General features: G+C 37.7%; 1 protein-coding gene across 2 annotated transcripts in view; it reads left to right on the plus strand.

Moving 5' to 3' along the window:
- DTWD2 (DTW motif tRNA-uridine aminocarboxypropyltransferase 2) overlaps window positions 1–14,575 on the plus strand; it is a 542,198-nt gene that overhangs the window by 464,110 nt on the left and 63,513 nt on the right. The window contains exons 2-5 of one of the 2 annotated variants that reach the window (XR_015250697.1): window positions 4,877–5,244; window positions 7,355–10,694; window positions 11,634–11,801; window positions 12,445–12,555. The gene's annotated coding sequence lies outside the window, so the exon portion shown is untranslated. The other variant, XR_015250698.1, reaches the window with a different exon arrangement.

Genomic DNA, 14,575 nt, shown 5'->3' on the forward strand with positions numbered 1-14,575 from the left:
CCATCGCGAATTTTCCAATTTTTGGTCACACCGTCCTTAGGAAGGTCAAAGTGAATCTAACCCGCTCAGCTCTCTTGTGGTTCTGAATTTGAGCGCCATGAAGGACAGGATATTCGCAACTGGATACTGGTCTCACAACTGGAGACTAGGCTTCTTCTTGTGGGTTTGCCATTCTCTTCATATTTAATCTTGCAGAAACTTAACTCTAACCCTGATTTGCTTCATCATTTACCAACAAGAGGGGGCACCTGAATGCTTTGGAAAGCGTCCTCCAACTGCGCTTTAGCGACAACCTGTTACTCAAAGGGCTTCTCCCGATCATCACGAGAGTTAATGAATGACCTTCACTTCAGATCCTTGTATTTGATTTTGTTGTTGTTGTTGTTTTGCTTCATTCCCTGGGGACTGTGCTGGGCCTGCGCATCTTTCTGGCAATAGACATACTCATAAACACCATTTTTCAGTTTGAGTCTAGAGATTCTGTCTTCTAAGCATGATATTTGTGGTTCTGTCTCTCGAGCTCCAAAGGGCAATATTACTCAGAATGATCTACTCATAGATAGGCAGGGTTCAAAACACATATTTTTTTTTATAGACTATGCCTCTTTGGGGTTGCAGGCTGTTCCCAAATGCTTGTACCTTGGCTCTATTTTCCCCCAGAAAATGGCCTTGCTCGTCTGGTTGTTACTTTGAATAAGAAGGAAAACACCAAGCTGCTTAGACTGTTTCATTTGTGGAGAAAAGGAGGGGTAGGGATGCATGTGTGTGTGTGTGTGTGTGTGTGTGTGTGTGTGTGCAGCGTGGTTGGGGGGGTTCATGGAGGAATATCATTTGTGGAATGTTTTCCCGGAGGAGCTGTGGAGAGTTTGTTTTGGTGTAAACTGAGCCAGAACTTTGAAAATAAGAAAGACTTCCTAAACGCTTGCTCTCTGTATAACTACCTTGTTAAATAAATGCAGCAGTTGGACCAATTCCGTTTTTCTAATTCCATTGTACACTGGGGATAGCAGAAGGCGTTTTGCATTATGCAGGATCTGGTGTTTGGTTATTTGGAAAGGCTGCTCTACCCACCAGGTCACAGTGAATGACTACAGATGCAGGGAGTATGTTGACAGTGTCAGCAGTCAAATCTTTGCCACACAGACTGTGAAAAATTACAGGAGGGCACGACATAATTTATTTTGCTAACGATCTTTTTCCCATCTGCAGTTTGTACCTGTTGAAGCTGAAAGTGCACTTCCTCGTGCTGATCGAATTCTCGCTTCCCCCTTCTTTTTCCTTTCTCTGACAGGCGTGCACTGCTTGAAGCCTTAAGTTCAGATGAGCATTATTAACAGCAACCTTTATAGTCTACCAGGGAATAATTTAAATTTTTTTTGGTGTGTGTTTCTGCAATAGTTTCAAGATGCAGGAATGCAGATAGAGTTCTTGTTAAAAAAAAAAAAAAAAAAAGTTTAGACAGGTTGATTCATTTAGCTACCCAGCAGGATCTGATTGCTTTTTCTAAAATTAAATTCCAACGAAGAAAATCTCACAGATGATCCCATCCACATCCACAAACACATAGCACACAGTACACAGATAGATACACACAGTATGGTAGCCATGTTCAGGCCAGGAAGATATGCTTTCTTATGTGGAAACAGTTTAGGTTTTCATTAGTTTTTAAAAGTGTTTTTCCTTTGGTCCATTTTCCCTTTGGATAAGCCATGGCATATTAAATAGATATTTATGTGATTTTGTTCTTACTGAATCCTTATTTTTCAATCATTGGAGTCACCAGATTCTAGTGGAAATTAAGATGTTGTTTTCCATATATGTTGAGAGGGGGTGGGTGTATTTTATTTTACTTGTTTGATTGTAGCTGACACAGTTAGAACACTCTTTTGTCCTGCTTTTTCAAGCTGAACGTGAACTCTATTTCAATGCTGAATAGGTAGGTAGAGCTGTAAATTGTGGATGTGCTAATAATAAGTTATTCTTATGGCCTTTCCAAGAAATCATTCTGGAAGAAAGGCAGTGGGAAGTATGTCTTGCTGTTTTTGGAGCACACAGAGTGAATGATACTCAGAAAAAAATGAAAATGTTTAATTTTTGTACTTTCACCTTAGTTTGAAATGCAGATGAAAGTTGCATTTTTATTTATGGCTTGAAGGATGGCAAAGCCTGATAACAAATCATAAAGAAATATGGAAGCCCCAATAGCAAATTTCATGCTGAAAATTTCATCATTTGTCACATATCAGTTGCTAAAAAAAGAGAAAAAAAAAGGCGGGGGGAGAGGAGGAATAAAACCTTGAATTCTTGAATTTGTGCAATACTTCAAGATCCAAACATAGCTGAAATCGTAATGTATGCTAGTCCATTAGAGAGCATGTGCAAAGCTCTGGGATTTTTTTTTTTTTTTTTTTTTTAAGCACAGGGTATAAACATGGATTATCCTGGGTACTTTCTTTTATCAAAGATACATTGACCTCTTACAAAGATTTTCACTAGTACCCAAGGCCTCTGGGTACTAGGTCCCACACTTTGCACAGAAAGGCTGGGGTCAATAAGAGAGCTAGGGATATTGAATTAGTGAGTTTGGTGGTCTGGAGGTTAGAGGGCAAACAGCCGCAAGATTTCTCACGGTCACTTAATAGCGTTAATGCTCTGTAAAATTAACTCGATTTAGAGCAGCTGACCTCCAGGCCAATAATGAAGTAGGGGCCTTTGTACTGAGTATTTCATTTTAATTCTTTAAGGCTATCTTTTCTCCTTCCTCTAGCCTCCAAATAATACTTAGCATCCCTGCCTGCCATCCATGAACACACACAAAAAAGTTTGGAGATCTTACCCATTTCGCTAGCTGATGTCTGTTGCCTTCTTTCAGTGAAACGTTACCTGATAGTAGACAGGTGACCCATGTCTTAGGTCGGCTGCGTTCCACAGGATTCTATGTCACATAAAGATACAATAGTGCAGAAGATATTCTGGGCTGTGTGGGGGTGGGGGTGGGTCTTTGCAAATAACTATCATACACATAGTAACTTTCTCCATGTGAAAGAATGACCATACTTAGTCAATCAGAGATTGATGGAGATAAAGACATGATAAATAAAAACAGAACTTCTTCAATAACAGAGGATTATATTTCTTAAAGTCCTTTGGGGGTTGTATTTCTTGTAGAATCTTTAAAAGCATTTTGGCAATAGAGACCTGAAGGAAGAGAAACAAGTGAAAAACACTTCACTTCTACATGTTAATTTTTATGGCTATGCTGTAATACATTGAAGGACAGGTCTAAATATAGACATTGGAATCAGATGGCCCAGGCTTTTATTTCACTTCCACGTTTTATTATCTGGGTGATCTTGGGCAAGTTGTCCAGTCTGTTTATACATGAGCTTCTTTGATTGTTAGGTAGGAATGACTGTCAAAGTGCCCTAACAGGATGGCACACGTGTAAATCCACATGAACATGGAAGGTATGTGGACATGTTAGTTATCATTTAATAAGACGTAGTTTCCAACCCTTTTTAGAAACATTGTCTGCTGGTGAGTTAATTAAAAAGCTATTAACTGTGATATGTGTAGTGGAAAGAACAGCGAGAAGGGAGTGGCGAAGCAGATTTCTAAAAGAGTGGGGCAATTATGTAAATAGCTAGAATTTATTGATTTAATGCTAATTATTTTTAGCTTGAGTAAGTTTGTCAGACATATAATGTTACATTAATATGTCTTAGCTGGTTGGATTGGCTTAATTTTCCATGTAATTTTCCAGGCAGTATTGAACAGCCAATCACTATCATGTGGGATATTAGAGAACATTGCAGTTACTTTGCACTAAAGAGTCATCATTTTGGGCAGCAGTTTTAGAGAAGAGTGTAGCAATAAATGCACTCTTAGATTTACATTTATGCGTTCCATTGGAAGAGGTTCCAAAGAAAAGAAAATTTATATCCAAAACCCTAATGAAATTAAGTTTTATTTCAATGATTTGTGTATATATCTTTCATTCTTAATACTGTAATGAAGGGAGAACAGTAGAAACCTACTGTTGAAAGAAGTCTGTTGAAGGGTGTAAAACTCCCTTGGTTGGAAACAGAAGAGCCACTTATCATATATAGTAAATGGTGCCCACAATATCTTAGACCAATATTCATAGAAATTAGTGACCACACTCTCTTGCCAGAATGTGTGAATGATTCATAAGATTTCTGGAAATCCCTGGGTATCAGGGAAGCATATGTGGCCTAGGAGAAGTAAGGAGAAATAAAAGTAAATTGTTTCTGTGACCAAAAGAGGAATTTTTAGAGAAGCCCATGAAGGCTGTAATTCATCATGAGACACCAAGCTGGGGTACCCAGGAAATTGTCTCATTGACCTCCCAAGGTACATACAGTGTTTTTACCTTTCTGCAGTTCCCAAATATGTTCAATGCCATGTGGCTGGATTCCTATGGAAGGAGGTGAAAGGAACATTCCTAAGGAACATTCCTTAGCAATTGAAGGGTCTTTAGTGCCATCTGGTTTAACCTTCTTGCTTGGATGAGATCACAGCAGTTTGTCTGGGTTGTTGCACAAATACTCACTGCCCAAAGGAAAAGTGTGAGGGTAATATATGTGTTATTTTCCAGTATATTCTATATCACAAAGCTATATTTGGGTGTTATTATACCTCTTTCACAGATGAGAAAATTAAGGTTCAGTAAGGATAAGAAGCTTGAATACAATTCACTTACTGGTAGTTTGTAGGATTTGAACCCAGAAGGTTCTTACCTTTCCACTACGTCACACTATCCTTTAAGTACCGTAATTAATTATAACAACAACAACAACAACAACATAATCCATCCTGATTTTAAAACAATGACTTCTCTTTCTCTTGAATTAAGATTTGATGCTTAAGTGCTGAACATGTTCAGACAAGATGGAAGAAATTGTTCAAAAAGGGAGATGGGAAGAAAAAAAATTCTCTGAAGATGGAGGAGTATCCATGTCAGGATGAAGAAATTGGCAAGTGGATAAATGTGACAAAACAGAAAAAGAGAAGGAAAGAAAATTCACTAGGGTAGGAGCTATGGAAAGGCCTGTGAGCCTACAAAATTAAGCTGTACCTTTACTGGATGATACAAAATACTAGGCCAGGTGAAATGCTAATGATGCAAGAAACACATGCACATTGCTAAGTAGAATAACCACGGTTGTAACTCTTGGGAAATAACAATGGTTAATACCTTTTGAACTGGGACTCCAGAAAAAGGTAAATTGACATGCTTATCCAGGAGCTGAGCAGTTTTCTGGGGGCATAAATCTCAGCCATAAATGAGACCTGCTTGGACTCATTAAACCCACTAATCAATTAACTCCAGCTGGGAGGGAAGGGACAAAGGAGAAATTTGTTCCCAAACCATGTTCCCAAGGAAACTTCCAAAAGAAGGGAAAAAAGGCTCTGTGCTGAGTTAAGCTCAGGCAGTGTCATATGCTAAATCTTTGCTTTTGGAGAGTCTCAGGAAATCAACCTGGTAGACTTAGTTTAGCTGAGACTTTTCCAAAGATATTTGACCATGGTATACTTTTTCAGTAACATATACATTAAAGTATGGAACAAACTTTTGTGAATGTATAATTCTTGAATATCTGGTAATGCTCATTGGCCTGTCAAGTGATTTGATATTTACAGAGAAAAAAAAAAAAAAAGAAATACTTTTATTTGTACATATTTCACAGCTTTGAAATAGAAGATTCTTAGATTTTCAGAAATTCAGTTATTTTCTTATAATCTTGTGTGTGCTACACATACTATATCATCTGTTCATCCTGCCTTCGATTCAGTTATTAGAAAATAGATGGTTTTGGCTGAAGTATTTTCTAACCACTTGCTTATTGCATAAGCTAAGTTCATGTTTTCTTTTTATAGTTGCTATGCATTTTAGCCCCAGTTGATGAAAATTGATTAAAATGTTGCACAATAGAATACACACCATGATAAATATTGTAAAGTGAATGTATCTTCTCAAAAATATAGAACACAAATCTGCATTGTCTCAGAAAAGTAATCACTCGTAACACATTCACCTGAGTGGCCAAAAAAGAAAACTACATGTAAAAGGTACATTGAATATTCAGATGGATACATTGAAGTACAATTTTATAGGATCTACGATCTATTTCTAGAATTCTGTCACATACAAACAAACTCCGTTTATTATGCTCTTTTCAAAGTGCTGACAAATCAGTCAATCAAATCAATCTAGATTCTTCTAAAATAGGAATCGGAATAAAATTATGTTTATTCAGAGAACTGCTGGGATCTCCAAGTTGTCACAGCACAGCAACCACAAACTTCGGGGCCAAGAAAGGGAAGGAAAAGGGGGGAAAAAATTAATGAGCTGGAAAGCTGGAAAAACTCCAAAATCTTTGGGAAATAGAAAAAATTTACATGACATAGGAAATTCTTTTTTTTTTTTTTTTTTTTAATTTTTTTTTTTTTAAATTTTTTTTTTCAACGTTTATTTATTTTTGGGACAGAGAGAGACAGAGCATGAACGGGCGAGGGGCAGAGAGAGAGGGAGACACAGAATCGGAAACAGGCTCCAGGCTCTGAGCCATCAGCCTAGAGCCCGACGCGGGGCTCGAACTCACAGACCGCGAGATCGTGACCTGGCTGAAGTCGGACGCTTATCCGACTGCGCCACCCAGGCGCCCCGACATAGGAAATTCTTGAATCATGTTATTAAGTCAGGAAGACACAACATTTACTGTGGGATTTTTTTGATCCTACATTCCTCAAAAAACAAAAGTACGTCGTGCTATTGCCAGAAAGATGATAAACTAGCGTAAAGTTGAGAAAGAAAAGAAAATTTGCAGGTTACAATTTTTGAGTCAAGTAATATTGTAGAGCGTTGCCTAATATCAAGGATATATGATTTACAAAGGCAGTTGCCATCACACACTTACTAAATACTTAGCAATTTCAGTTGGACAAAACCAGTGATGTGCTCGACATGAACACATTCTCTGCAAAGATGCAGTCCATTTGAGAAAGAAAAGTGCTCAGTGACTCTCTCTGTTGGTCATCACTAAATATAATGCTAACAGAGAAATTAAAAAAATTGTTAATAATGATAATAAAAAAATTGTTAAAAAAATGTTAATTGTTAATTGAGTTGTACTGCAGACTCGAAAAGGTGTTCTGAGATAGGCATGGGAGAGCATGTGCTACTTGTACAGGAAGGAATGGCGTTAGTGGGTAGATTGCTTTGAATGCCAGGAACCAACAGCTTTAGTCACAGAAAATGTTTGTTGGAAACAGTTTCTCTTTAAAGTACAAAAACAACCACATTATTGTGAGTGTTTATTCTTCTTTTCAGTGTGTTTGATTGAACAGCTTGTATGAGACTGATTTTTTTTACTGGAGTCTTCCAGCTGTCGGTGAAAAACAGGTATACGCTCACTGGTTTTTAAAATAAAGATGATAAAAATATTTTTCTTGAAACAGGTTATGGCCAATAATTTCAAGGTTTATTCAAATGATGATATGTTTGAATCTTGAAAAGGCTAAACTTAGTGCGTAAAAGCATATAGATCATGACTTTGTCTTGTTGAATCAAAGTATTCCATGATTTAAAATAAGACTGTATTGTAGAGCATTTTGGCTCATACTATGAGTTTGATTCTTATTCAGTGCTTGATGATTTTCTTCTCTCATCAGAGAAAAAGATTGATAATGTGTCATGATTATGTTTTACATCAATATCTAAATGCTGCCACAAAATTACTTTCCAGGGCCAAATACAATGAGCAAACAAAAATCTATTTGCAAGAACCTTCCAAATTAAAACATTTTAATATGCTTTGGTTGCCAATTTATATTCTGGAGTTCCATTAAAGGTAGTGTTTGATGTGAAATTTCTTCATAATTTTTGGGTCAGTGTTTAACTTTTTAAAACTATGGAAGTTTACTGCCGTTATGCTTGACTTATAAGACTAAAAATATAAATCAACTCAACATGTACCTATTACTTAATCTATACCTAATCTCCCTATTTATTTCTGGCATTATGTTGAGATCTTGCTGTGAGATTAGAAGTGATATTGTCCTTATAACTGATCAGAAATGAATGAAAATGCCAATTTCAACATAGGCTTTATTTTTATAACTTAAAATCATAACACTTAAAGTTTACCCAGAGTTAGTGATAGGGATTTTTGTTAAATAACTAGGACATGTGTTGTAGATAAAATGTTTGAGAAACCTTGGTGTAGAGGAGTATTTTGGAAAATGTTAAATGAGAAACTCAAGGGTTTGGAGGCATGGAACATGGAAACCATTAACAAAGAAAATGGCATTGTTTCTTTCTTTTTTTCTTTTTTAAAGTAGGTGTCATGCACACTGCAGGGCTTGAACTCATGACCCTGAGATCAAGAGTCATATGCTTAACCAACTGAGCCACCCAGGCACCTGATGCCATTGTTTCTAAAACCAAACTTGAATAAGACAAGAGGGACTCTGATGTTCAAGTAATTCTATAAAACAGAGTTTTGTCCACAAGAACAGATATGACTGAAAAAAAAAAAAAAACATACTGGAGAAATACCAGTGGTAATCAGGAAATTAGAAAGAACGAAGGGAAAGATGAACTTGGGTGCTGATTCTTGATTTGTTCATCCAGTTAATAATACAAAAATATTTTCTGAAGCTAGAGAGGTTAAGTAGCTAGTTGCTATGGAACTGAGTTAGGTGTCTGAGATAAGACTAGATCCCACATCTGTTGGAATCATAACCTGGTCTCTGGACCTCTGGTGACTGCCATTGACTGTATAATACAACCAGCAAGGACTACTTTTTGAAGAAATATCATGTGTTGGATTTTATTTGAGTGAAATCAAGGGCCTGTGAAATATCTGCCCAAGATATCAATTGTGCAGTTGGACATAAAGGTGTGACATTCAGAGGAGCTGTCTGAGCTACAGGCTTCAGATTAGGTGTCATTGTATTATATACAAGTTGATATGACTTTACCTCAAACATTTTATCTGCAAAACATGTACTTAGTCATTTAACAAGTGGAGGATTTAAATAGAAAAGAGCCTAAAAACACCTGATATTTAAAAGTTAGATAAAAATCCCAATATTGGCGGGTTAGATGGAAGAGAAGCAATTAGAGAAGACCAAGAAGGAATGAAGAGTCAGAAGCGAAGGAAACCAGTGGGCTGTGATGTCACAGAATTCAAAGGAAGAGAATGTATGTGAAGAGAAAGGCCACTATGTGGAAGTCTGCTGGGAAGTCAAGAAAAATAAGGAAAATCCCCAGAGGCTTTAATGCAGAGCAGTATTGTAGAGGTTCCCAAGTCGGTGGAGTATTTAAAAACAAAGCACTGAGCATGGGTCCTAAAAAGAAAGTATGAGTGCTGATTGCGAATTTAGACTCCTGATTCCAGCGGAAGTTGCCCATGGCATCTGAATATAGGCAGGTTTAAATGAATTTGGGTTGTCAGTGGAAACTTTGGAGTTCTCCACTGAAGAGTGACTGGGGGAGTAAAGACACGCATTGTCTTTAGCATTGTAGATACCCAACATTTGTCTTTTGGTCCTGCAAGCACAAGTTCAAATGAGGTTGATTTGCCCTTTGTGCCTCTTCTCTTTGGTTTCCTTTCACACATCAATCTCCTCTTATATCACTTTTCTCTTAGAGAGGGATGTGTGTGTGGCGGGGTGGGGGGGAGAGCACAGTTCAGGGAAACATGGAATAATCTTAATGTTGAAATGTGGAATTAAGAAACGAGGTATATCCAAGCTATTCTGTGGGACAACATAACTGAATTTAAAAGCAAATCATGAAAGTCATTGTCATAGATGAATAACACGCTTTATAATTTGATGAGGAGGGTATTTAATATTACAATAAAATTGTAAACAACCATACCAAGTTCCGATTTCAAAAGGATGTTTAGTTATAGAAAAACAATTGCTACAGGGCCATTTCTGCAAAACTATTGTGTGGAAAATAGTAGTAAAAAAAATCGCTCTTTTTGACCATTTTACTATAATATGTGAATAAAGATTTACCTAATGTTGTATTATATTTTATAAAATGAAGTTAATATTACAAATGGAAGAAATGGTTGGGGAAAAGGACCCTTCTAATTCATTAGGAAGTTTTTCTCTTTTTGTAAAAAAAAACAAAAACAACTTTGCTTTTTCATAAATTCTTTTTGAAATATATAACACCATAGAAACAGTGACATCTTCTATTAGGGGTACAAACTGGCAGATCATTTATTTTGTCTGATTTCTTAATTACTGAGCCTGCTGTATATGGTACCAAAATTTATAGACTTTGCCAGAGTCATTTTGTTGTTTTACCCAAGATTTGTATAATTTATTTTTGATGTGGTGGACATGATACTGCATTCAATTATCTGTGCATCTATTTCCTAAAGTAACTTGAGTGTAATAAATAAGTATTTTGGTTTCAAAAGAAATAAATCCTGTTTAAATTTGTTTATTTAAAAAATGTGTTAATGTTTTTATTTATTTTTGAGAGAGAGAGAGAGAGAGAGAGAAAGCATGAGCCAGGGAGTGGCAGAAAGAGACGGAGACACAGAATCTGAGTTGTCAGCACAGAGCCTGACGTGGGATTGGGACCCACGAACCGTGAGATCATGACCTGGGCCGAAGTCCGACGCTTGACCAACTGAGCCACCCAGGTGCCCCATTTCTGGTTACATTTAAATGGAAAGGCTAGTTGTTCTGAAGAATTCATTCATTGCTTTCCTTATTCAACAAACCTACACTTAGGACTTATTGTGAGCTAAGTCCTGCTCTGCAGTTAGGGGTAGATCAGGGAACAGAGCCAAGTTCCTGTTTTCAAGAAGCTTATATATCTACTATGGAAGAAAGACACCAAACAAACAGAAAGATAATATGTTGAATGGCAAAAAATAATATAAATAAAAATTAGAGTGTTTGGAAATTGGAACTGATGAGAAGAACATGAGTTGGGCTCTCAAAAATGGTGATCATGGGAGCTTAACAATTATGGCCATAGCCAGAATAGTCCAGGAGAGACGTTGCTAGCTCTTCCTTAGACCCCACTGGCACTGGGACTCTGGAAGTTGGCTCCTGCCAGTGTGTGTACAAGTATACAAGTCTGCTTCTATACTTCGCTCCAGAGTCAGATACTGGGCAGGGAAAGGCAGAGTGTAGGTTGTGCACCCAGACTTGAACTTTGCAGAGAGATCATCTGCTCCCTTGCATCATTTCTAATGGAAATGTGACCCTGTCCACCCACCAATCTTGGGTTTTCCCTAGTTTGGGGATGCAATTATAAAATTCAGGATAAGTGAAGTTGAATTTTAGATAAATACTAGTTAATGTTTTAGTATAAGTATGCTCAAATTTAATTGAGCGCCCTGTAGTTGTTTTTGCCAATTCTGACAACTCTACCCCAAACAGGAAAAGTGTTGTTTGCTGACAGCCCCCAAAATGACAAAACGCCCATTCAAATCCACCAAAGGTGAAGATTTAAGAAAGACTGATACATAATACCAGACTCATAAAACAGTGTACTCAGTACTATAACTAGGAGTGAATATACAAATCTGTGGGAGAGCATCTAAGAAAGCAACTTATTTTTTTCTGTCTAGGAGTTGGATGGAGAGTTTCACCAAGCCACAAATTTTTGAGCTGAGTTTTGAGCTGGATCTAAAGATGAGTAGGAATTTACCAAGGGAGAAAAAAAAAAAAAAAAAGGAGAGAGAAGAGAGTGCTTCACCAGCAGAGAAAGCAAGCAGCATGGACCACAGGGTCATCAAGTGAGCATCATCAATTTGGTGTGGTTTGCATGGAAAGGGTTCTTGTGTATCAGAAATGATTGGGGATGAGTGTGGAAAAGGGCTTTGTGTGAGATGGAGAAGGTGTCTTTTTTTTTTTTATTAAAAAATATATATATATTAATTTTTATTTATTTTTGAGACAGAGAGAGACAGAGAATGAACAGGGGAGGGGCAGAGAGAGAGGGAGACACAGAATCCAAAGTAGGCTTCAGGATCTGAGCTGTCAGCACAGAGCCTGATGCAAGGCTCAAACCCATGGGTCCTGAGATCATAACCTGAACTGAAGTCGGATGCGTAACCAACTGAGCCACCCAAGCACTCCCAAGAAGGGTCATACACACTAGAAAAAAGAGGGAGAAGAACTGAGTTTGGAAAGCTTGCTGTAGCTACAGAGCTGCTATATATGACTTGACTTCGGTTTTATAGGTTTGGTTTTATGTATTTATATCTTGAGCCCCCAAGAGAAAAAAAATACCTTAAGTTACTGAGTTATTATTACAAGGGTACTTGTTGGCTGGCAAGAGACTCTCCGTGTTTGGTTTGTGGAGCTCTGGAAGGGGGACATAAAGCCAGTACAGATGGTAAGTCATGGAGTGAATTATGGTGTTGGGTGTCAATACAGGTGAACACTGATGAGGCCACAACCGCGCTACTGGTCCAATGCACTGAGACGGCCATTAGCCCATCCGGTGAAACTGAATGTAAGACCAGAAAGGAATCTTGGAGGTGACAAGTGAGTGACAGTGTATTAGATGTATTGCAAGTTCATGACTTTACGAGTGAGTAAATGTACAGACGTGCCTGGACTTTTCCTTCATCAGGGCATTTATCTCCTTTCCGTGTGCCACTCAAAGAAAAGGTGAAGCCTTGAAATTAAATCATGGATTTTCTTCAAAGGGAAAGTTTGTTATGGCCAAGTACATAGTAACTTCTTTATTACTATGAGAGTTTTGAATTCAGAGAACACAGACACCTATGGACTTGGGTAACTGTGTTTCTTCAGGATATGATATCGTAAGAGATTTTTGATTCGCGGTGCATGTCAAGACACGCTCATTTGTCGCCCAGTTGGCTCAAAGTCTTGAAGACCTGAATCAAATAGAAGTGAAATCTCAAAAAATTTTTTCTCATGGCTTAAGGTAACTTTCACCCACTTCCGTTTTTGCTTCTTTGACCTGTTCATTTCATTGTTTTTTAAGGCACATCTCAGACATTTTGAGTCACATGAAGTTGGAAGACTTTTTTTTTTTTTTAAGTAATAAAAAACCAGCCTGGAGGGGGGAACAAACACAGAGGGAAATCACTCAGAAGTCACACTGTCCCAACACCTCTGGGCCACACAGCGAAGAGCAAAATCATTCCCCTGAAAATTGGTCAGGCTTTGTGCATCCAAGAAGGTTTGGAGGGATAGATGCAGAAGGGACCATCACATCATAGTGGGGGTGAAATGGGGGTGTGCTGGATCCCAAGCTGGCTCTTCACAAAACTTCTTCTCTAGGAGTGGAGTTCCTGGCCACCAGGCTCAGTTTTATACCCTTGATGAGGCTGTGCCTGCCCTGGGTAAAACTTTCATCATAGAGGTTGAGGGCAAGATTGTCAGCAGTGAGATAGGTATGGTTCTGTGATGTGGCATTTGTCTTGGAGATGTTCCTGGCTGCCTGGATCTTGTGTAGCGTGACATAGTCAGGGTTCTTGCTCACAGCATCTCCAGGGTGAGCAGGTTGGGGTTGAGGGTTCACACAAGGCCTGGTCTCAACCTGGCCCTGGCCCCATGCTTACTCCTCTAGCCCTTCTCTGGGCTGTCAGATCCTGCAAAACTTTTTGCTATATCAAAATAAATACTTTACTAACTTCACCTTAATTTCTTTTTTGCATATTCTGTATCTTTGGCAGATATATATATATATATAAATATATAAATATATATATATATATATTTATATATATATATAATTTTACCTTTAGGAAGATACATACTATTAGAGAAAGAGAAAGCAGAGACAAAACAATTAATAGCATGATGGTTTTTAAAAAGTTGTTGAGAAACTGTACTTGACTGCTTGTAAATTTCATTATTTCTAAATCTGCCTCTGCCTCCCACATTAATGTGAATAATGGGAAGTTTCTGTAGAAAAATTCTGCATAGGCCCTCTAGTTATGCATGTAATAAATTAATATTACTGTGTTGTAGAAGATACATAAATGCATGTACGCTTCTATAAACTCACAGAGCAAATTTGCATTTCTGGAATTCATTTTTTGTAAACAGTCAATAATTAGTGTTGAGCACAAATAATGGAAGGATATATGAACGAAGACCAACTTTGCCGAAGATTAGGAAGTGTGCATTGGGACAAGGGAAGATTAAATAGAGGTAAAACAAACAAACAAAAAACAACCAACCAAACAAACGAAAAAACAAAGCAAGACAAAAACACCAAAACCTGAACATAGTGAGAGGAAATGTTGAGAAATATTTGGTCTAATATGACTTAGCTGGGTTTCTGAAAACACAGACTTTCTTCCAAAGGAGTAACCTGGTAAACCAGTGGATAAGTAGGGGAAATAGAGGACCATTTCGAGGAAGCCAGAGGGGTGCCAGAACTGCATTTTGGCCCAGTGCAAAGGATTGTAGCCATTACATGACCAGAAAGGACTCTATTTTCCCCTTCCTTCCTTCCTTCCTTCCTTCCTTCCTTCCTTCCTTCCTTCCTTTTCTTCTTTCTTTCTTTCTTTCTTTCTTTTTTTCTTTC

Source organism: Puma concolor, chromosome A1 (genome assembly GCF_028749965.1).
Source record: "Puma concolor isolate L17-30 chromosome A1, mPumCon1.1.hap2, whole genome shotgun sequence".
NCBI lineage: Eukaryota > Metazoa > Chordata > Mammalia > Carnivora > Felidae > Puma > Puma concolor.